The sequence below is a fragment of the Phyllobates terribilis genome, unplaced genomic scaffold, assembly GCF_046119375.1.
Source record: "Phyllobates terribilis strain yellow unplaced genomic scaffold, ASM4611937v1 Scaffold_1__5_contigs__length_1240528914, whole genome shotgun sequence".
Classification (NCBI taxonomy): domain Eukaryota; kingdom Metazoa; phylum Chordata; class Amphibia; order Anura; family Dendrobatidae; genus Phyllobates; species Phyllobates terribilis.
The window spans coordinates 504,666,377-504,691,999 of NW_027362761.1; the positions used below are offsets into that span (position 1 = coordinate 504,666,377).

Below are 25,623 nucleotides of genomic sequence, written 5' to 3' on the forward strand. Positions count from 1 at the left end.
CATGCTTGCGCTCTGCAGTGTCTGGCTGTGACGGCATTCAGATGAGCCGACAATGAACTCAGCTCACCTCCTGGACGTCCGTCACTGACAGCGTGGGAAACTTCTACTGCGCATGCGGGGAGCAGGAGAATTTTCCCACGCTGTCAGTGACGTGCATGAGGTGAGCCGAGTTCATTGGACATGATCTCGGCTCATCTGGATGCCGTCACAGTCAGACACTGAGGAGCACAAGCATGCCTGCGCTTCTCAGTGTCTGCCGCATGGCAAGCTGAACGGCAGCGTTCTGCTGCGGTGCAGCCTGTCATGTGAATGTAGCAGAGCTGGACCGGTCCTGGGAACCATGGAAAGGTAAGGATGAGGTTGCTTTATTATTTTACTTTTATTGCAGGAGATCGTTGGCTTCAGCTGGAATGGGCGTGATGGTAAGTATGGTTTAATTTAGAACATTAAAAAATTGTGTCTTTATTTCAATTAAAGGACTTTATTCTGGGTGTTTGTGTTTTTTTTAATTACTTTACTAGAAATTCATGGCGGTCATGTCTAATATTGGCGTGACCCCATGAATTTCGGGCTTAGGGCCAGCTGATAATGCCAAGCTGGCCTTAACCCCTTTATTACCCAGTGAGCCACCGCACCAGGGCCCTGGATGAGTTGGGTACAGCGCCAGAAGATGGCGCTTCTATGAACGCGCCATTTTCCGGGGTGGCTGCGGACTGCAATTTGCAGCGGGGGGGGCCAGAAAGCTTGGGCCTCCCTGCGCTGCAGATTCCAGCCCCCAGCTGCCTAGTTGTACCTGGCTGGACACAAAAATAGGGCGAAGCCCCACGTCTTTTTTTTTTTAATTATTTCATGAAATAATTAAAAAAAAAAGGGCTTCCCTATATTGTTGTGTCCGGCCAGGTACAAATAGGCAGCTGGTGGTTGGGGGCAGCCCGTTCCTGCCTGCTGTACCTGGCTGGACACAAAAATATGGCGAAGCCCACGTCAACATTTTTGGGAAAAATTAATTACAAAATTAATAATAATTTAGGGACTGCATCTTTATTAACCCCTCAATTGTCATTTAGTGTTAAAATAAAGGATTTTTTAAAAAGAAAATTGGCGTGGGATCCACCATCATTATAGTCTCTAGCGGAGGTTAAGCAGACGGCTGGGGCAGATGTTTGAAGTCTGGGAAGGGGGTAATACCCACGGAGCTTCCCAGGCTACTAATATCAGCCCCCAGCTGAATACCTAGCCTTTACTAGCTATTATAATGGAGGACCCCCCCAAAAAATGACGTGGGGTCCCCCCTATTTTAATATGTTTATGAGTGACAGTTTTCCTGCTATATACCTGCATGTCATAAGAATTTAAATTAAAAAAGGACCATGTTAAATTCAAATCTGTTTTTTTAAAATTTTTACCGGTGTTTGGTATGTGTTGGAAAAGGGGTAGTCTTATACGGTGAATATATCCTAAACTCTATATTTTAACAGGAAAGTAGGGGGGTCGTCTTATACGCTGGAATATACGGTGTGTATATATATATATATATATATATATATATATATATATATATATATATATATATATATATATATATACAGTACAGACCAAAAGTTTGGACACACCTTCTCATTTAAAGATTTTTCTGTATTTTCATGACTATGAAAATTGTACCTTCACACTGAAGGCATCAAAACTATGAATTACCACATGTGGAATTATATACTTAACAAAAAAGTGTGAAACAACTGAAAATATGTCTTATATTCTAGGTTCTTCAAAGTAGCCACCTTTTGCTTTGATGACTGCTTTGCACACTCTTGGCATTCTCTTGATGAGCTTCAAGGGGTAGTCACCGGAAATGGTCTTCCAACAATCTTGAAGGAGTTCCCAGAGATGCTTAGCACTTGTTGGCCCTTTTGCCTTCACTCTGCGGTCCAGCTCACCCCAAACCATCTCGATTGGGTTCAGGTCTGGTGACTGTGGAGGCCAGGTCATCTGGCGTAGCACCACATCACTCGCCTTCTTGGTGAAATAGACCTTCACAGCCTGGAGGTGTGTTTGGGCTCATTGTCTTGTTGAAAAATAAATGATGGTCCAACTAAACGCAAACCAGATGGAATAGCATGCCGCTGCAAGATGCTGTGGTAGTCATGCTGGTTCAGTATGCCTTCAATTTTGAATTAATCCCCAACAGTGTCACCAGCAAAGCACCCCTACACCATCACACCTCCTCCTCCATGCTTCACGGTGGGAACCAGGCTTGTAGAGTCCACCCGTTCACCTTTTCTGCGTCGCACAAAGACACGGTGGTTGGAACCAAAGATCTCAAATTTGGACACATCAGACCAAAGCACAGATTTCCACTGGTCTAATGTCCATTCCTTGTGTTCTTTAGCCCAAACAAGTCTCTTCTGCTTGTTGCCTGTCCTTAGCAGTGGTTTCCTAGCAGCTATTTTACCATGAAGGCCTGCTGCACAAAGTCTCCTCTTAACAGTTGTTGTAGAGATGTGTCTGCTGCTAGAACTCTGTGTGGCATTGACCTGGTCTCTAATCTGAGCTGATGTTAACCTGCGATTTCTGAGGCTGGTGACTCGGATAAACTTATCCTCAGAAGCAGAGGTGACTCTTTGTCTTCCTTTCCTGGGGCGGTCCTCATGTGAGCTAGTTTCTTTGTAGCGCTTGATGGTTTTTGCAACTGCACTTGGGGACACTTTCAAAGTTTTCCCAATTTTTAGCACTGACTGACCTTCATTTCTTAAAGTAATGATGGCCACTCGTTTTTCTTTACTTAGAATTTGTATTATGGCAAGAAAAAAGCAGCTAACAGTCTATTCAGTAGGACCATCAGCTGTGTATCCACCATACTTCTGCACAACAAAACTGATGATCCCAACCCCATTTATAAGGCAAGAAATCCCACTTATTAAACCTGACAGGGCACACCTGTGAAGTGAAAACCATTTCGGTGACTACCACTTGAAGCTCATCAAGAGAATGCCAAGAGTGTGCAAAGCAGTCATCAAAGCAAAAGGTGGCTACTTTGAGGAACCTAGAATATAAGACATATTTTCAGTTGTTTCACACTTTTTTGTTAAGTATATAATTCCACATGTGTTAATTCATAGTTTTGATGCCTTCAGTGTTAATGTACAATTTTCATAGTCATGAAAATACAGAAAAATCTTTAAATGGGAAGGTGTGTCCAAACTTTTGGTCTGTACTGTATATATATATATATAATTTCTGTTGCAGTGGCTGATGGCAGGCTTCTTGGTGTTCGTATTTAATTGGTGGTGGGGGGAATTATATTAGATAATTCCCTATGGTATTACGTTCATTAGGGGTTGATCTGGCATTCAGTTTGCTCTTGACGGGGTTTTACCCCAGAAGCTGGTGGTGTGGAGGATATCAGGTACTGTGGTAGTATGGTGCCCTTGAGCTGGGTTTGACAGCTGAGGGTAAAATGGCCTGATGGAAAATTAAAATATGTGCTATATCTTTTAAGCGTCAAGAACCCCCTCCTCTTTTCTAAGTTATTATGGTTATTATATTGTATTGTTAAATAAATGGCCGCTGTGGCCAAATTATCCAAAATAATAAATGTTTCATTGTTCTATTTTGTGGTGGGATTAGGGAGGGTTAATGAGGATGATGGGGGATCCCTCACCCACCCGAGTCGGCCATACACGATCATGCATTCTATGACCGAACACCTTTCTATCATTAACTTTTTCAACGAAATGTGCAACCTAAACCCTTGGGCACTAACGACCATGTCGCCAATTCGATGGTTGCCCTTTCTTGGAGAACGTTTGGGAGTTACTAACCATTGCATACCAGGAACACTCCCCAGGACCTGTTATTTTGGAAATAATGTCACCATGTCATCACAATTTGGTCCCTATCAAAGTCACTTCTTGTACTTGTCTATCTCTCCTTCCAACACATCAACTTTAAGTTCACTTTTAGCCACTTGTCACGAGAGAAAAAGTTATTGACCTCATCGGTCAGAGGTTTAATGTTATGGCCGATAGGTGTAGTTGATGCCGGCGTTTGCATTGGTTTATAATATATTCCTATTACTAAACATTTCTATTACACAGCCGTGCTCATTCACATTTTAAGTAAGGGAAGAAAGGACAGACCAAGAAAAGTGCCAAGGGAAATATCTTCTGTATTTTATACAAGCAACATGAATTACGTTCTCTGATAAAGAAGGAATAGGCTCTTCACTACAAGGTCAAAAGCGCTGGTATGGATCAGCGAGGAACACAGAGAAAGCATCTGTATCCTCACTACTGAAATGATTCACTGCAGCGTAATGAGCCAGGGGTGATGGAGCCACAGAGAGTGGGCAGACCTCTATCCTCCTTCTATAGATAACGAAATGTGCAGAAGGTGTTTGGTAATACATCACATTCCTCCATGACACACAGAGATTATACAGGCTTGCAAATATGTAAGGGTCATCCAAAAAATAAAAAATAAAGGTTTGAACAGGGTGTAAGTAATTTACCGACTCCTATGATCCAGTTATGGGTGCGCAGTTTTTTAGAGCCTACCAGGTTAACCCAAAAAAGACCATGTGGAGCTTGGTTAAGGATTTGTTTTCTTCATCTGGGACAAGAGGTCTAACTTTGGGCCATTTCTTTTTTTAAATTCCTTTAGTGATCGGATATTTAAAGAGTTATTTACTGAACTGAGGTCAACTGTAGCATTGTCATTAATGCCCTCTTAAAATGAAGAAATGTTGTGGAACAAGATCGTTAAAATACCTTCAACGTGTCAAGATTCGGACATCATTCCTCATTTAGTCTGTTCTTTACCTTACACTTCCTGTACATAAAAATCTGAGGACCTCAGAAGGTCCAAATTGGGGTCCCAAGCCGATCTTAAACAATCTCATGTGGGGTGGTATCCAATCCATCTAACCACTAAGATGCCATAGTCACTTCTCACACTGGCATCTAAGGAGTAAATTAAATTATTGCATTTGATCGACATAGTTACCGGCGGGAGTTTGCAGTGTAAGACATCCTCCCGACTTCTACCATACACATATGGCAAATGTTGGCAGAAGTGGGTGGATGTCAGTTGGTGTAGGGCCACTTGGTACCCTGTCCTCCCCGCTGGTCATGCACCCCAATAGCAGTCACTTGGCCTGGCCACATTGGGTACCAGTGGCGAATTGCCAGCCATGTTACCGATCCATGCTACCTTGGGGAAGTAATGAGATGTAATGGGGTACTCGCAGAACTGTATGTAGGCCTACAGCACCATCATGTGTCTCAAGTTTCATACAAAGCTTTTTTTCCCCAATACCTTAAGAATCAGGCAATAAAACACACACATACATAGGCATGAATATTTCTTGCTTTTCTTTCTCTGTAGCACAGTCAAATCAGCATGGATGACATTATACAGCAGTACTGAGCAGTCTAGCTGTGAATCCTGCTCTGGGGGTGAGATTAAAGATTTCCTAAAAAAAAGCTCTGTACAATCTTCACATCCCCCCTGCTTTTTTTCCCACTCAGCTACTCTTGCCTCCACCCTCCCCCTCCATAGCCTATAACAGGAGCTGTAACCTGGCACCTCATTGTGCTGGCAGTCCAACTTGCTTTAAAGCACCACTCCAGTGATTTTTTTTTATTGCAGTGCTGGAGTGGTGCCATTAATCTAAGTTTCCTGACCCTAGTATTATACTCACCAGGCACAGTCTTCTGCTTTTCCCAGTGCCATTCCGGTCCTGCGCTGCAATCTTGTGACTGCAACATCTGACTGACCGGAAGACAAAGGTATCGGTCACAAGTCTCATTTTGCTCTCATCGACTTACATTGAGTTGTGACCTCTGGATCACCCAGCAAACACTGGAGGGATCCGGCAGGTAACAAACTGCTGTAGACCGACCGCAGCGGCGCTGAGAAAAGATGAAGATGGCAGTTGTTAAGTATAACACTACAGGCGGGGAACTTGGTTTATTGGCACCACTTCAGCACTAAAAATGCTGGTGTGATGCTTTAATCAAGACAAATTTGAGCAGTTTTTGTTTTTTTCCCCAGCATGACTGATAAGTTCAGGAGGCGGGGGTGAGCGGTGGAGGTGAAGGGTGGAGGGAGAAATGACTCAAAAGTGAAGACAGAAGCAGATTTTGCTGAAAACATATATTAGAAAGTTTCTTATTGTCGCCTCTACTATTGATTTATGCAAAGCTTCTTGAAGCGACAGGGACCATTTAATGACGCCGTCATTTGTATTTTTTTTATAATTACATCTTATGGATATAAGTGCTGGAACCAATAGTAAAAAAAAAAAAAAAAAAAAACATTAAGAAAATACAGGATCAATTTTCTGTGTTTGCACTTAGACATTATTAATAATGTCCTAAATCATTTTTAGCTTTCTCTGACCCTCACAAAAGGATTTAATGATGTCCCGATATTCTGGCTAGAAGGGGTAAATCAATGTCTCATTCATCATCTGTGACGCACATGTTGCAGAAGAGACAGAAAATGCTGAAGTTGGTGTTTCTAAAGCTGTAATCACAGCACTGAGCAGAAACATTTCGCTGTAATATTGCTTACTCCCATGTTTTACTTTCTATTTGTTCTCTTCACCTGCATACAGTAATTACTATTTGTTACTGCAATGTGAGTAAGGTTTTACCCTTCGTATTTGTGACATGTCTTTTTTACAGGTGGAATGCAAAACTGTCGCTCCATTGACTTAAGTGGTAAATATCAGGGTTTTTAATTGGGTAAAAATTTTTCCTAATTATGCTACATAGGACTACGTATGGAGGTATTCCAGAGAAAAACAGTGGAAAATATCTGCACACACTGAGTCTGGTGGAGCCTGTAGAGATGTGCACAGGTACCCAGCAGCTTAGTACAATTGTGTACACGCACTCCACGGCTCTGTACAATTGTGCACAGGCACCCCACGGCTCTGTACAATTGTGCACAGGCACCCCGCGGCTCTGTACAATTGTGCACAGGCACCCCGCGGCTCTGTACAATTGTGCACAGGCACCCCGCGGCTCTGTACAATTGTGCACAGGCACCCCGCGGCCCTGTACAATTGTGCACAGGCACCCCGCGGCCCTGTACAATTGTGCACAGGCACCCCGCGGCCCTGTACAATTGTGCACAGGCACCCCGCGGCCCTGTACAATTGTGCACAGGCACCCCGCGGCTCTGTACAATTGTGCACAGGCACCCCGCGGCTCTGTACAATTGTGCACAGGCACCCCGCGGCTCTGTACAATTGTGCACAGGCACCCCGCGGCTCTGTACAATTGTGCACAGGCACCCCGCGGCTCTGTACAATTGTGCACAGGCACCCCGCGGCTCTGTACAATTGCGCACACACTCCACGGCTCTGTACAATTGCGCACACACACACTCCACGGCTCTGTACAATTGCGCACACACACTCCACGGCTCTGTACAATTGCGCACACACACTCCACGGCTCTGTACAATTGTGCACACACATTCCACGGCTCTGTACAATTGCGCACACACATTCCACGGCTCTGTACAATTGCGCACACACACTCCACGGCTCTGTACAATTGCGCACACACACTCCACGGCTCTGTACAATTGTGCACACACACTCCACGGCTCTGTACAATTGTGCACAGACAATACACGGCTCTGTACAATTGTGCACAGACAATACACGGGCTCTGTACAATTGTGTACAGACATTATATGGCTCTGTACATTGTGCACAGACACTATACGACACTGTCCATTGTGCACAGACACTATACGGCTCTGTACAATTGAGCACAGACACCATATGGCTCTGTAATAGGGAGTCATATAAACTCTACTCTGCGCATGAACACTACATCTAAACTCAATGGGAGGAATAATGTTGGCCATATACATTAGTTTTTGGGGTTGTCTCTGTTTCTTCAGCAGAATTCTCTGAATTGACTTCTGAAATGGAGTTGTTAGAAAGATTTGAGAAATCTCCTAGTGGTAGCAAATGCCATGAAATAAAAAGTAAAAAAATGTCTTAGTCTCTCCAATGGGTGGATGCCGCTCCGGTAGTCTCCTCCAATCTGTTTACTTCTCTGCAGCAATGACATTCCTCATGACCATGACCAGTGCAACCAATCATTGGCCTCAGCAGTGATGACCAAATGCCCGCTACAGGACCTTCAAAGTGAGTGATTTGCTGTAGCAGTCATGTGCATGTCACCACTGTAGGATTAGTGGTGGCGTTGTAGCTGGGTTTTTTAAATGGAAGAATTATGGCTCATTTTTACACATTGCATTTGCTAATTAAAGAGCAACTAAACTGTCATTTTTTTTATTTTAATAATTTTGTCCAGCATGGAAAGTTATTAAACTGTGCAAATCACGTTAGTAGGGGACTTCTCTTCATTCCTGTAAAATCTGTACTTAAAGTGGCTTTGAAACCCCGGCTTTTTTCCTAGCTTACTTGGCCTTTAGCTGCATTGATGGCATAACGTACTCATTTGGAGTACAAATGATGGCAGTGAAAGGGTCAGCACCTCTAGGGATAAGCTGCTGAAGGAGATTGTTCACTGTCATCATCTGTTCTCCAAATGAGTATGTTCTACTATCAATGCAGCTAAAAGCAGGCAAATAGACTGGGGATTAACTGGACATTGGAAGCCATTTACATGCAATTCTTTTCACAGGAATAAAGACAAATCCCCTAATAAAGTGATTTGCAATATTCCTAACTTTTCATGGTGGACAAAATTACAAACAAAAAAGAAAATTTAGTAACTCTTCGAGGGAAGTTTGACAAAATTTCTAACAAACTCCACGAAGTGGCAGATTAACTGCTATGGTGCAAAAACGGTATTGGCTACGCCAAGATTTTTAGCCCAGTTTTGTTATAAAATAAACTATAAGCCTAACAGCACTCTTAAATATTAGATAAAAGCCGCAGAACCCACGGATTTTGTCCAACCATATAATGTTTATGAAGGCCTCCTGACTCTCTCATGACAGATGATCTTGGGTGGGGGGGGTGAAAGAAGGATAGAGAATTTCAACGGCCAATCCAAATGTTCCAAGCAACTATAAGCCCCTGCCAGAAAAGTTTGGCAGCGGCTTTTTCATAGAGAACACAGGAATGCTCAGTCAAGCCAAGAATTCCCGTGTATGGAGATACCGGTCAGCTGAATGATGGTTCGGCACACAACTAGCTAATGTATGTGTGTCTACATGAACTTGTGCTCCTATGTTATTTACATGTACTATTACTATATACTTACGACAGGGTTTCTGCTCATTTTGTTTTTATCTTAAGTTTAGTCTGTTAAATGGCAAGTGTGAACGTGCTCCTACACACTGCACGTGTACCAATTTGTGCTCCGGCTCATTTCTTTGATTTTGCTTTAGAGAAGAAATATTGCCTGCAGTAAATGGCAGCCTGTATTCTGCTGATATATCCGCAGGTCAACTGCAGAAAATCTAGGCTGACTGCAGTCTCTACTATTAGACGTCACTCACTAACAGTAGGGAAGGTAATAATAAATTGTAAAAATGTCATTTGAGAAATTTCCCATTACGTAAATATGAGATTTATCTACTAGGAAACACACGCCATGCAAGAAAATAAGAAAGGTTAATAAGTTGGTGAAAGAGACAGCAGATTACCCTTTGCACTCAGGTAGCGCTGGGGGTTTGGCAGCACAGTAGGGAGGGCTTGGCAGTCCTCCACAACGTAACATACTGAAGCTTCCATGTTGTGGAAGTCACTGAGAAAACATTTCAGATAATGGTACAAAACAGAAAAAGTTCCAACAAGTCAGCGCAGAATCAGTCAAGGCTGCACTTACCTCTCTGTTTTTCGCTCCCTGCTGTTTCCTCCCTGAGCTTGCAAAGCCAACATTCTGTGGAAACAAGCAAAGACAGATGTGACGTTACTGTGAGCATCAGCCATCAGCTTCTCAACGATACGGAAGGAGGAAAACACTGATCTGAGAAGCCATTCAACTTCCGTCTCAAGAGTTAAGAGCGCAACTCTATCAGCATTTCATATATCATCAAGGGAAGGGGGAAAGGAAGAGCAGGATACAGAGGCTGAAGACTGCTCCTAAACCAAACCCTTGTTTTATAATGGCAGATCACAGCAAGATTACAGTTTACAGCAGAGCGCACATCTTGGCGGAATGACAAGATCGTCTAGTGATAAGTCGCCAGCTTTTAACATTTGTGTAAAACGAAAAATAACAAAAAAAAAACCCTTACTTTTTTTTTTCCAGTAAATTTCGCTTAAATTAACTACTCTATTCTGTTTTTCTTCCTACTCCCATGGTGTATCGACACATGCACAGTGTTGCAAGTGCATCAGGGCATGATGATGCTCTCAGGGTGCATCGACACAGATACTGCTGCAAGTGCATCGGGCAAGATGATGCTCTCAGAGTGCATAGACACATGGACAGTGCTGCAAGTGCATCAGGGCACGATGATGATCTAAGGGTGCATTAACACACGGACAGTACTGCAAGTGCATCAGGGCACGATGATGCTCTCAGGGTGCATCGACACAGATACTGCTGCAAGTGTATCGGGCATGATGATGCTCTCAGGGTGCATCGACACATGGACAGTGCTGCAAGTGCATCAGGGCACGATGATGCTCTAAGGGAGCATCAACACACGGACAGTACTGCAAGTGCATCAGGGCATGATGATGCTCTCAGGGTGCATCGACACAGATGCTGCTGCAAGTGCATCGGGCATGATGATGCTCTCAGGGTGCATCGACACATGGACAGTGCTGCAAGTGCATCGGGGCACGATGATGCTCTCAGGGTGCATCGACATATGGACACTGCTGAAAATGCATTGGGGGCATGACTTCGCACTCAGGGTGCATCGACATATCTCCAATGCACTTCCAGGTCGATTTGCTTGTGGCATCAATACTTGATATCTCAGAAATAAATATATCAGATTAATAAAAAAAGGTATTTTTTAAATAGTGTTTTTCTACTATCTGTAATTCCATACCACTAGTTTGAATTGCAAAAGTCATTCATTTTTACTGTCTATTTCTTGCCTTTTGGTTGCTGTAAAAGTTTACTAGTCTGGTCAAATGATACCGTGTAGACAGAGGACTTTGTTAGAAAAAAAAAATCTGTATGTATTCTAGTCTGCTAATGCTGTATTTCTTCTGAGCTCAGCATGCCTGATGAGGTCTATAAAGCGCTGCAGAATGTGATGGCACTATTTAAGCAAAGCATAATAAATACATAATAATGCCTGAGCCTTTGGCTAAATTTACCTCTAGTTAACTTTAATGATAAAAAAATTGAAAGCTGCAAATAAAAAGCCCTGCATTTTACAAAGAGCAGAACCAGTCGTTCTAGGAACATTTCTTCCATCAGATCAGCTTAATGATAAACACCGTGAGCCATGCTAACCGTTTCCGGTACTTTGGACTAACAATTGGCTAACAGTGCTGAAAGCAATGGACAGCACGGTGGCTCAGGGGTTAGCACTCCTGTCTTGCAGCACTGGGGTCCTGGGTTCAAATCCCACAACAGACAACATCTGCAAGGAGTTTGTATGTTCTCCCTGTGTTTGTGTGGGTTTCCTCCAGGTTCTCTGGTTTCCTCCCACACTCCAAAGACATACTGAAAAATAAATAATAATATGTTCATCCAAAAGATCTTGGGGAATACTGGACAGCTTCACAATGGAGCGGCATTATGCATTGAAATACTTTTTTTTAGTAGACTACGGTGTTCCATTCAGAGGCATAAAGAACAAACTACCATATATGTTGTTTTATTACAGTGTCCTATATTCTGTGGGTGATTTTTGCTGCGGTATGCTTTGTAGCCTTCTTATGGAGATATAAATGTTCAGAAAACATCTCAATGGAACGGAATAGAGAAGTGTGAACATAGCCTTAGTTATGCCTCCAAGACTCCCATCTTTAACAGGAAGTAACAGAAGATTGGTAAAGGCCTCTCTCTATAGTTACCGGAACCAAAACCCACCTTCCGCCCTAACACACTAAAAACCTCTTCCTGTTCTCAGTAACAAACACATATCTCCGCTTTCTTCATTCTCGAAATTTTAACACAGTTTGCAAGCCTTAAAGTGAAACTCTACTGAAAAACTAAAATATAATGGTGCGACTTCAGAAAGTCCAACTCTAATGGAGTCTAAACAACGGAGACATATGCTTCTGATTGTTAAAATAAAGTGGACAGCCCCTTTAAACAAACATGTTGGGGACATGAGTTTGTGTCACTTCAAAACATATAAGTATTACAAGTTCTCCTTCTGCACATGTTAGTGCCCCCTTCCTCAGACAGCACAGTTCTCTCCACAGAACAGCCGGCGGTGGAAGAGCATGTGACCAGACCTGCCATCGGCCTCCTCCAATGGAAACCCAGCTTTCTCACGTGAAGTGGCTTTTCTATTGGAGAAGGCTGATGGACAGATGTGGTCACATGCTCCCCCATTAGCGGCCATTTTAAGGACAGAAGAACTCTGCAGTCTGTGATGACAGGTGCACTAACAAGTGAAGGTGGAAAACCTATAATACATATATATTAGTAAGTGATACAAAATCATGTCCCTGACATATTTGTTAAAGTAAAGAAGACAACCCCTTTAAGTCTTTTCGCTAGAGAGCTGTTTAAGCAGATTGGGGCAAACTACAGCTATGGGGTCTCATTGTGAAATTAGAAACAAATAGGGATCTCCGACTGATGAACATCCAGTGAAGCATCAGTAATACTACTGTTTTTTGCAACCAATCAAAAACATGGGTCTTAAAGGGGTTGTCTGAGCATAAAATACTGATGACCAATTCTTAGGTAGACAATTTTAGATCTGTACGGGTCCGACACCCGACATCCCGAACAATCATCAGCTGTTATTGAGAATAGGAGCAGATTTGCAGGACTTTAGAGCAGTCACTAAACTAAACAGAGATGTGTTTTTCAGCTCTATTCAATTGTTATATCAGGTCGTGTCTGGAGCTTAAAATAGCTAATTATTAGGGGTCCGGTGTTGGACCCCCTGATTTGATATTGATGACCTATCCTGATGATAAGTCATCAATATTAGATTCCAAGACAACCGCCTTAAAATCACAAGTGCTCAGTGGGCCATGTGTGCCCATGGGGACCATGACTTCACTCTATGACTTTGGAAAGAATAATGAAGGTCTGAAAGCGGAACATAAGACCATAAAGTCTGAATTTGGCTGGAAATGAAAAAAAATGGCTTTATGGGTCCTTTTACTCTTTGTCCTGATGTTGTACGGACACACAAATGGGCATTGTATCTCCGTATAAATACTACTCTAGAAGAAATATTCAATACAGAGAAAAAGACTAATTCATTATATTCATTCCAAACAAATATCCAATTAATGTATCATCAAGGATCATTACTGTAGCCTCATATAGCTGTCCAAGTTATGTGCAGAAAGAACATGTCTCCGACGCTGCGCTGATTGTGGATTAGCACTGACAATGAAATCCTATCATCACAGAAGACAATCACAAGCCTGGTACCAATGGCACCAGAACAAATGTGTCGTCCGAGGTGGTGGAAGCCCAAATATATGATTGCAAGTATGTGCACCTATCAGACATAAAGCTAAAGGCCCCCACATAAATTAGATCGCATTTGGCCAAACGGGCGTTGACCAACCGACTGATCCTTCTCCATACTAATCAGTGGTCACATTGGCCGAGACAAGAGGAGAGCAAAGAAAGAAGAGGCCAGACACTCTGGCAGCAGCTAATTGTCTAAATAACAAGAGGATTAGGCCATACAATTCAAGCTGCATGAGAATCGTACATTAGACTGTTGGTCCACCCTGTCGATATTGGCAGGTTTCAGCTTAATATGTATGGAGGCTTTAAAATCACAGATAAGTCAGGTGAATATCATTGATTATCTTGGGACAATGGCACCTGGCAAGGGTCGGAATATATTAGGGAGAAAGTTAACGCCCGGTTTTTGAAGTGTTGGAACCAGACTAAATTGCCAAGCGTGAGATGAGCAATTTTTAGAAGAGCCATAGTGACATGGCCAGTCTACTGGGTCAGAGCATCTTTAATGGTAGGTTTGGATCATAGGCCTCCAGAGGCTTATTAAGAGGGAGCCGTCATTAGAAAATGTCCCAACAGCTTATCTTCCAGGAGAAGAAATGATCGGATGTAGAAAGTACACATGCCCGAATCTTCAAATCAGATGTCCCTACACAAACTGGTCTTTAATGTGTAGAGGTGTCTTAATTGCGGGTTGGATGGTACAGAAAACAGGATGAGAAAAAAACTTAATCAATTTACAAATATTTTACGTTTTGTTGGGTGGAAATACTACAAGGACAAACGAACATTGACTACAAGGCTTAATTATTTATGGATGACGGTGGAGGACTGTTGTAAAAAGTAAGCCGCCAAGACGTAATACCAATAAGGTATATAAAGATGTCATATTATGGGTTTACTTTAAAGACAAAGAAGAATATAAAAATGTATAATTACAGATGTGAATACATGAGAGATTACTCATTAAACCTATAATACACAACTAGGCAAGGCTGTAAAGAACCCAAAAGGAACATATCCTACTGTATATACATCCAAGGTCAAACAATTCCAGTCATATTAGTCATTGGCTGGGAAGGGAAGAGATCATGGAGACTCTTCAGATGTCGGGTCGGTGTAAAAGCGATTACCTAATAATAGGATAATGGTGTAATATCTCCACAGTGGAGTGGTGACCGCTATTAAACAATCGTTAGATGCAGGGTAAAGGTAACTTATGTAACCATGGCCAACTCTATACGTACGGAAAAAGCTTGGTGGGCTATAATAATAAAAATAATAGAGGAGTGGATCCATATTAGACTGACTGGCAATAAACAGCATCACAAACTCTGCACTTACAAAGTGACGTTTCAAAGCAACATGTGGCACCCAACCAAGTGCCAACGAGTTCAAAGGTCCAGTGCAATTCACTTTTTCCATAATGGAGGAGGCGTCCCATGACATAAGTCAATAATGTACAGCACAATGACTATAAATTGCATCTCAGGCAGAAGTCATACAAGTAGTTACTGAGACAGACTAAACATGATCAAAAACAGCATGAAAAAAAAAAAAATACAGCAGGGTCGATTTTACATGTGCAAACAAATTGGTGGTCATTAATTTTCATATTTGGGGCAAGATCAGGTCTAGTGTCAACTAAGAAACATGTAGGGGGAATCATAATGGTAGGAGAAACCACCAATGGAGGACATGAGGTGGAATGATTTTGGATGGAGAGGGGCCAAAAAATATGAGACCACTTTGCAGAACCAGTTGCTCACTATGGGGTAAACACCTGTCTCTCATAGCACATAAATACTGTATTTTTCAGACTATAAGACGCACCGGACCATAAGGCGCATCCCAAATTTTGGGGTGGAAAATAGGAAAACAATTTTTTTTATAAGATGGGGGTCTGTCTTATAGTCTGGATGGGCCGTGTAGCGGGGGACACAGGAGGCAAGGTCCTTCAGGAAGCTGGCCTGGCACTGGTGGCCTGGAGCTGAGCGCCTGGAGCTGGTGGGCTGGGCGCCTGGTGCTGGTGGGCTGGGGGTCTGGTGGCTTGCGCTGGGCGTCTGGTTGCTGGCGCTGGGGGCTTGGGTGCCTGAGTGAGTGGTGGCTGGCGCTGGGGGCTTGGTGCCTGGGTGAGTGGTGGCTGGCTCTAGGGACTTGGGGCCTGGGAGAGTGGTGGCTGGGGCCCCGGGGCCTGGTACCAGGGCCGGTGTCTTGCTGTGAGTAGCGTGGCAGGGCGGCGTGAGCAGCTTCCGATGCCCGCGGCCATCTTTCTAAAGCTGAGATATACAGGAAAATGGCAGTCAGCGTAGCAAAGCGCATGCGCCGGCTCCGGTGGCCATTTTCCTGTAGATTGGCTTCAGAAAGATGGTCGTGCGCAACGGAAGCCGCTCACAGCAAGAAACCGGGCTGGTACCGGGCAAGGCCACGGCTCCCGGGCAGATACCTCTTCTGCGGCCTCCGCCACCTGCTGCTACTGTCACCGCCGATCCCACTCCACCACCACTGGTAAGTTACTTTCGGACCATAAGACGCACCCCCCATTTTCCTCCCAAATTTGGGGGAAAAAAGTGGGTCTTATGGTCCGAAAAATACGGTAAGCACATTTCAGAACTGGTTTAATGACCATTACTAAACTTTCAGATGTTATGAACTTTTATTATCTCACTGTGCAAGATTTGTGCAAAGTCGTAATAAAGCAAAGTGCCGTAACTAGAGTCTGATGGGCCCTAGTGCAAAAATTGGACCTGGACACCCACCTGCACTTTGGTCAGATATGTGGGCCCTTGTAGCATTCTAGACCCTATAAAGACATAAGTGTTCACCCTCCATGTACCAATGTCCCCTGTTCTGGATCCCTTTCTATAATAATGTCCCCCATCCTGGAATGTCATCTCCCATCCTGGCCCACTTCCTAGTATAATGTCCTCCATCTTGGGCCCCTTCCTGGTATAATGTACCCCATCCCGGGCTCCTTCCTGGTATAATATCCCCCATCCTGGGCCTCTTCCTGGTATAATATCCCCCCAACCTGGGCCTCTTCCTGGTATAATATCCCCCCAACCTGGGCCCCTTCCTGGTATAATATTCCTCATCCTGGGCCCCTTCCTGGTATAAAATCCCCCCAACCTGGGCCCCTTCCTGGTAGAATATCCACAATCCTGGGCCCCTTTCCAGGTAGAATATCCACCATCCTGAAAAGAGAAAAAGCGATGCATCACTTTTTCTCTTTTCTTGTTGTTACAAGCCTAGAAGCGTTCAGCCTCCATGTACCAATGTCCCCTGTTCTGGGTCCCTTTCTATAATAATGTCCCCCATCCTGGTATGTCATCCCCCATCCTGGCCCACTTCCTAGTATAATGTCCTCCAACCTGGGTGGGCCTTTTCCTGGTATAATGTCCCCCATCCTGGGCCCCTTCCTGGTATAATATCCCCCATCCTGGGCTTCTTCCTGGTATGATATCCTCCATCCTGGGCCCCTTACAGGTATAATATCCCACATCCTGGGCCCTTTCCTGGTATAATATCCACCATACGGAAAAGAGAAAAAGCGACGCGTTTCAACCGCAAGTGCAGTGGAAACGCGTCAATTTTTCTTGTTGTTAGAAGCCTACTGCCATGCTATTTTAGCATTTATTAAAGCATTTATGAATTTTACTCAGGAGCTGGAAAGTAACTTTTTTCTTATATGTCTGAGAACCGCTTCATGTTAGTAAAGACATGCAGCAGTTAAAAGAAAAGAAGTGACCTGTCCATTCTTCAGGCAGCTTCCACTGGTTGAGACATACAAGCCCCCAAAAAAGGCCAGAGGCAAAGACACCACTAAAAACGATGCCAAAGACTGCTAGTGGTTTTCAGAAAAGATGTCGTGTCCACATATCCTTTCAGCAGCAGCCAGAGCGGAGTTCCAATTGCTGCTGTTAACCATTTAGATGCCACTGTCAATCTCTGATAGTGGCATTTAAATGGATCGGTTTCTGAAGCGTGTGCCCCTGTAACGCGAATACTGCATACCGATGGGTTACCAAGGCAGTCAAGAGCCTGCTGAAGGCCCCCATGGCTGCCATATTGCTACTCCTATGATGCCCAGTCACAGGCTAACCTCCATAGAACACCATCATTTTCTGTGGTTCTGCACTATATAGTAGAAGAGATCAAAAAAAAGAAAATAAGGAAAAAAATATTAAGACGCAACTTCACTGACAAGTTATAGGGAACCTGTCACCTCCAAAAATGCTATTCAACTGCAGATATAATGGTAATCTGAAGGTAATGATTTGAATGCCATTTACCTGCATCATACATTAGTAAGGGTCACCTTCAATCTAGACAACAAAGGGATCTACATGGCTATGTAAACAGGCAGGTGCCTGCTGTTTAAGTCAGGAACATGGATCCCATGGTTGTCAACACCAGTGGTCATCCAAACTACCAACCATTGACTAATGTGACTCCTATGATGTGTGACTGCCATTGCAGATTGGAATTAGGCTATATTCACACATCATGGTTTTTTCAGCATTTTCTTTCTACAGCAAAACCTGTTCAGAATTTTTCTTGCTTTTTTTTGTGGTGCATTTTTTCAGCATTTTTTCTTTCACCGTACTTTTGTCTCTTTTATACATGTGCATAAAGTTCAGTGAAAAAAAAAATCACATTCTGGTTTTGGCACAAAAGCCGCTGAAAAACCTGACACCTATGCTTTTTCAGCATTTTTTTCACCATTCATTACTTCCAATGGGTGAAAAAACTTTGAAAAAACGCTTAAAGAAATGACATGCTCTATTTTGCAAAAAAAACATGCAAAGCACAAAATCCTGAACAAAAAAAAACAAAACATGAGATTTCTGGGATCTCAGACTTTGCTGGTACTGTAAAAAGCAGCTTAAAATTTGCATAAAAAAAGGTTGAAAAACCATGATGTGTGAACATAGTCTTACTATCAGTACATGCAAAAAAAAGTCATAAGAAGACAAAGTCTGTCGCTTCAACTGCATGATATAAGGCTGATGAAGTTTTTTTGGGCAAAATCCAGAAGTGGATCAAGGATAGTCGTCCTCCTCTTTTGTATCCAAATGCTTAATGGATCAGAATATTGCATCAAAAACTGCGGCAAATCCTACATGTGTGATTCCAGCCTTATATACCACCAGCTGCATTCGTGAATCGCTATCGAGCCTGCAATGCAGTAACCTTCAGGAACAAATTGGTTAAGAAATTACAGTTATCTCCGGGTCCTTCTGGTATTTCCTGCGTTTTCCATTAGCTCGATCTTATTTGCTCTGTACTTTCCAACATAATTACCAGCCAGAGAGGTTTCTGCTAGCGCGGCCTCACTCTGTGGGGGGATTTAAAGTGACATCGGTTACTCAGCCTCCACCGTGCCGGTCGCTTTCATTAGTTCTTATTGTGTCATTGCCCTCCAGGATAAAGAGGCCATCAGCTGCTCGGAGCAGATGTGACAGAGCGGTCATGGTGAAGGCTGAGAGGGCGGAATCGTGGATCACAACAAAGGAGTGGAAGCCAAAAGGTATTTCATTTCGGAGAATGCTCCATTTACTTTGTGCAACTAGCAAAGACGAGAACATTCTCTACGTCTAACAGCAACTTATCTCTTCCCACTATTGTGCAATGGTTTACGGTTTTCAGCAGTGATATTTACCTGGCGCATGTGATCTACAAAGGAGAATATGAAAAACAAACCAAGTTACATTTTTACTATTAATATAAAAAAATAAAATAAAAAGGAGGTGACCCAGATACATAAAAAAAAAAAAATCCAGTTTCACAAGTCAGGTTTTTTTTTTGTCGTATGTAAGAAAAAAAAAAGGTGATTTTTTTATCCATTTTTTGGTCAATGTGTCAGTTTTTACAATCCTTTTATCATTTGTTTTTATCAACTAAACAGTGAAAAAGTGAACACCACTCAGATGACATCTTTTTTACAGACCCATTCAATGAAATGCATGTCTTTGTTTCTAAACATAGGAGAGAGGTTGGCTTCCAATTCAAGGCAAGCAAGTGATGAGAAGTGATGGAAACAAAGTTCCAGCTCATATAATGCTGGCAGAATGAAGATGAAAAGGAATTACCCACTGAAAAGAAGTGAATGATAAGTTAATGTGCATGAGAATTATGTCAGTTCCTGGACACAGACTGGCATGTACACCGAATGCAGTTTGACCTTGTTGTCGGGGATGATATTACTCCGGTTTTGGATGAGATGACAGATACGCTTTAAGGACAAATGACCCAGTAATACTGTAAATAAGCCATCATATAATTATAGAACACTAGTACTTAACTGCAGAGAGTAATTTGGTGTAATTTGTTTATACCCAGCTTAACAAAACATCCGCTTTTCTAATTTTAGAGACTGGAAATGAAATTAAAACCCCGGACATAAAATCAGTCTGGAAAATTAAAAATAAAAAAGTTAATTTTATTAAAACAGGCCTGTTGTCAAAGTTGCACAAATCCCTGAAAACAATCCGCACGGCATTACCATAACAGACGTTTTACTTCATTTGTAACGTCACTGTAATAAATGCCAAATATTAGCTACAAAAAAACCAAAGCCAACATTTAGTTATATGGGAAAGTAGAGGGGAGTTTGATTTCCTAGTTCTGCTCCATTACTGGAACTGCTCAAAAATAGAGCAATTCTCATAATATCCATCTGTAAGGAAATTCATTATAATTTGGTTCATAAATACCAAAGTTAAAAATGGCTGGAAAGAGACAGACATGATAGATAGATAATTATTATTATTTATAGATAGATAATAGATAGCTAGACAGACAGATATCAGATGTCGCCATTATGGCTATTAAATAGCAATATTTTTTCACCTTCTATATGGTATTGAAGGTTGCATTGTATTGAAGGTTTGATCTATACCTGGGATCTGAATGTATAGATCAATAGATAAAATTATCATGCAGCGATGCAGTAAGTGAGGTCACCGGAGCTCTCAGCTGATGAACTCATGTGACCTCTCTCCCGGCAGCTCAGCCTTATACACTGCCGGCAGCGATTGCGCTCCTGTCAGTGTATAGAGTGCTGCCGGGTGATCCGATCGCCGTGGGACACTTGAGATTAAGGTGGAGAGGTGAGAATAAGGTGTTTTTTTATTTTATTAATTTTAAGGGGTTTTTTTTTTCACTGCGAGCACAGACGTCGGCTGATGAGACTACTTCTTCAATCAGCGGCGCCTGCTCTCTCTATTATCACGGTAGCAGCCGTAGGCTGATTGGAGGAGTAGTCTCTCATCGGCTGACGCCTGTCACGGTCAATTGTTTGGGCGTTTTTTTTTACCCATTGACTTCAATCGAGTCAGTGAAATAAGCAGCAAAAAATTTGCAAATATTTTTATATCTGCATTTTTGTTGCGGATTTGACGGACTTAATTGAAGTCAATGGGTGAAAAACGCTGCAAAAACGCACAAAGAATTGACATGCTGCGGATTTAAACACAATGACAATCCTGACAGGAAAATTCCTGATCATGTGCACAGCACATCAGGATTGTCATTGCATTAGCTGGCACACAGATTGCCTAGCATTTTTGGCCCATTTCCACGCCGCAGAAAAACCGCTGTGAAAACGCACCAAAAACGCACAGTGTGCACATAGCCTGAAGGTGTTCTAGGTGTTATTTGTGGCCACTTTGGTAAATATACTAAATTACCAATATTTTTTATTTGAGCAAGGGGGGCTCCACAATGTATGACATCAGTCCCATTAGTCCTATGACGCAGACCCTCTATGCAGGACAGGGCCAGGCGTTGTTCTTCATATTCTTCGGCACAGATCTGTGCGCAGTTCTTCATATTAGGATTCCTCCGTCAGACGCTGACTGATCACAGCGAGGGGAATATTCACTGACGTTTCTCTCTCCTACAGAATGTGTGAACTCCCAATGATCCCAGACGTCAAATACAGCGACTTACCCCTCGTACCTCCATAGTTCTGTCCTCCCGACAGGTCTAGTTTAGTAAATACTTGTATTCCCCATGAAACCGCTATCCTCAAGCATCTTTTCTTGCAACTCTACATTGTCCCGTTCCTCTGTTATTTCTCCCAGAAATGTATTTATAAAAGGACAACTGGGTGTTACCGTTCTCCTTGTCAAAGAAGCGTGTCCCTACACAATTGGGCAATATCATCACTGATTGGATAATGAAACACTGTGCAGGTACACACCCCCAAATAATGCCACTCGGCTGTCACATTAGGGGCTAAGAGAATAAGAGAGGAAAGGCGCAATGCTGAAATATAAGATCAGAGGCCCCAATAATGGGAAGAACAAAAAATAAATGTCAGGACTCAGGAGGACCTGTACGTCTATAGCCATCATTTTGTTTGATGGGATCAGTGGTGGACACAGACAGAAGAGGGCTCCTGTGCAAGGACAATATATGGGTCCTTTGTGGCCCAGTAGCTCATCATAATGCACTATTCCTCCTGCTTTGGAGGTGGTAGTGGCCCCCTTACCTCCTGGGGCCCCTGTGTGGCTCTGCAGGTTGCACCAATGCTACATATTAGTGGAGGCATGGAGGCTAGTCAGAAGAAGAAACAAATGTATCAAATAACTGGAAAAGCCCCTTCACCAATCACTTGCTAATATTTAATGTGGCCATATATACACATACATAAACCTACTTAGAGTGTTAGCAATCAGGCCTCGATTCATCATTTGCGTTTTGTTTCTTTTTTTGAAGTCACTTTCCTTTTTTGTCTACTGGTATTAGTTGCCATTTTTGGCGCCAAATTCATCAAAATGGCGCACGTGATTTGTGAATTTGGTGCAAACATGAGCTTTCTGCCTTGAATGTTTTTATTTTTTCAACTTTTGGGGCCGAAAGTTGCAATATGGCGTTAACAGTTGCAAAAATTGCTCCAAAATTCTGCGCACTTGAAAAAAAAAAAAAAAACACCATGGGAAGACTGGAGAGAATTTGAGTCAAATTTTGAATTTTTTTTTTTTTTAAAAAGTCGCAATTGATGAATCAGGTGAAAATATCTAGATCACTAAACTACTTATTACACATTACACCCATTGTATATACACTATATGGAGAAGAGGTTTTGCTGATGTATCTACATTCGCTGCATTTATATCTAGTCAGTATGCTACTAAAAATGTTTTATTGTGGTTGTGTTGCCGTGTATTTGTTTTATTGCACTTTCGTGTTTTGACATCAGTTTTTATAACCCCATACTTTGCATCTTGGGTGGTTATAAGCTTTAGAAGATATTGCTCTATGTCTGGTTCCCCAAATGTTGATATTTTGAACTAATCTTTCCATGGTAGCTGAGCTATTCCAGATCTCGCCATGAAATCTTACTTTGTTCTGTTGTAAGTCAGCGCCACGCTTGTGATCTACCGGCAGTCAAACCAATCATGTCCCACCCATCTTGGTGCAGAGTAGGAAATTCAAAATGTTTTTTTTTTTTTTACCCTTTTTTAAGCAGCTTTATTTTTTTCTTACATTTAAGGGAACTTCTCTTGTCTCCAAATGCTGTCAACCTACAGATTTGGAGTTAATCTGCAAGTTAATAACCTTCTAAAGCTGCCCGACCAATACTGTTTGTGCCATTTTGGCTAATAGAAGTCTGGACCTGACTTTACTTTTCTTAAAAGGATGAACTAGGTTACAAAACCCATTTACAAATAAGCTTTTAGCTGGGAGACCCTCAGCCGGGGCGGATAGTGACAACACAGGGCATCGCTGATTTTACAGGACCCTGCATGTCTGAGTATTACAGGGACCATTCATTTCACAGAGTATTTTGTAATGGGTCACATTACCGGTGGTCGTGTCATAGATGTTTTGAACCCTCGGCGCAGTGTCCCCCTTTAGATTACAGATGATCGCTGGCGTTCTCAGTGGCGTGACCCTCGAAACTAAAAGGAGTCGTCCAAAGTAGTCAACACTTTTTTATGGTGTTTTCTTGGGATTTATAACTATATGATTTTGGTCAGTGTTAGGACTATGCCCCTGGGACCCCAATTTATCAGCGAGATGTGTGTGTGTGTGGGGGGGGAGGGGGGGGGGTCCGTCACTCGTGAATATAGCATAGTCACTTTTTCATATACAGTTTTTCTTTGCTGCCTAGTCATGTAGGGTGTACAAATATTTGAGGCAAAGGGTCAAAGTCCTGCCTTGTGTGTATAAAGTTGCTGCTCCACCTCTGTGGTCATGCTGTAGACCACACTTTGCAAGGATGACTCTGAGCCAAGGTATTTCTCTTGCCAACTCATGGTCCGCATCATGATTAATCAGCCCCTCTGCCATGACTATATTTGGGTCGGCCCTGTATACTTACTAAACACTCATCCATATTTGTTGGCCCCTTTTACATTTGCTGCCTGTATGTCTCATCTATGTTCATTTCACTCATGATCTCATTTTATGCCTTGGGCTGTAACGTATGTATGCTGATTTTTGCCTCGAATTGATGATATAACTATTACTGATTCAATGATAAAGACCATCTGTGGGAGAAGAAAACTCCTAGCTTAACCCACTAAAGAGTAACCGTCATTTTAATTTTTTTCATAAATCAATAGTAAGCATGAAAATAAGAAACTTTGTAATTTATCTTGTTTCATTCTCAAAATTCTCAATTCACAGGTAAAATCTATGATAGGCGATTACTGTTGGTACTTATAAAATTCTATGGAGAACTGTAACTGTCATTTCAGGAGAACTTGCAGCAGAATGCCTGTGTCTTTCTCTAGATCCTCCTCCATAGAATCTTATGAGCACCAGCTGTCATCGCCTATTGCAGTAATTGGAAATTCTGTCTTCATTGAACACAGATTATACAGTTTTAACCCATGAACTCAGTGTGGAATTTCAATCCAGGATGTGAAAGCAGCAGATTTCTCGGATAGGATATATTACAAATTTGCTTATTATCATGTGCACTTTTGATTGATGAAATAAAAATTAAAACAATGGTTACTCTTTAAGAATGTATTTGTGTAAAAGGATTTTGTAGGAAAAAAGCAAAAACATTGATATCCTATCCTTTGGATGATCCATGCATGGTGCTTGGTGGTGGTCCTCTCCCTGGGACCCCACTGATCAGTAGCATAAAAGGGCTATTACTTCTTTAATTTCTATCCAGCCACATTCGTACATTTAGCTGTGTGTGGTACTGCAGCTCAGGCCCATGAAGAGGGAGTCTATTGGCACAAAACGACTGTTCAAACCAAGCACAGGCGATCTGTGCACCCTCGGTGTGGCCAAACAACATTGTACCTATTTGCTTTACGCCAATCAAAGAAGAGAAAGGCGGAAATAGATGGAAAACAAGTAGATGGCAAAGTACACTGAATTGCTCATACACGCCTTGGGTGCACTGAGCATCTGTGCTTGGTTTGAACAGTCATTTTGTCCTGACAGACTCCTTCCAAAGCTGTGTCTGGACTGAATTATGCCTTCATTCTGTTCATTTGTGAGGAGCAGATTGGAAGAAAACCACATAAAACTGTTGAGCCTAGTGATTGGCAGCAGAGGTCATATGCTGCAGTTATAATCTCACCACAGCACCCATGTCAACCAAGATCGAAGGCGGTGGTAGAGGCACCTTTGGAGACACAAGCGAGGAAATAATGCCCAAAATGTATCCATTCCAAGCAAACAGAAAATTTGATATAAACCACATTTTTTTGGGGGGTGGAGGCAGGGGGTTCTAAAAACTGACACCAATGAGATTCGGGTCAACCCCATAACTGAGCATTTCATCAGTTTCCTTTTTTGGGGCATTAAAGTTTACCGATGGCAATACTATTGCAACACATAGCTACCATCCGAAGAAGCAAAAAAGTAATGAAAATCTTATATGTCCTGTATATTTATTTTTATTATAGTAATTGTACGATTCTTTCTTTTCAGCAGCTTGCATTTATCTTGTGGATGACCTTGTTCTGTCTTCTACCCTTCACCACGTCCCAGTCTTCCCCCTGTAGTGCCAGGGCATTTTAGCAGACATGACACTAGCTGCAGGCTGGTGTATGTAGGTTACAGGCAATCA

At 42.4% G+C, this 25,623-nt stretch overlaps 1 protein-coding gene across 3 annotated transcripts in view; it reads right to left on the reverse strand.

Moving 5' to 3' along the window:
- The window catches only part of ERBIN (erbb2 interacting protein), a 238,002-nt gene that overhangs the window by 146,668 nt on the left and 65,711 nt on the right, over window positions 1-25,623 (reverse strand). For all 3 annotated transcript variants that reach the window (XM_073680222.1, XM_073680223.1, XM_073680221.1), the window contains exon 3: window positions 9,825-9,878. The gene's annotated coding sequence lies outside the window, so the exon portion shown is untranslated. The remainder of the gene's footprint in view (window positions 1-9,824; window positions 9,879-25,623) is intronic.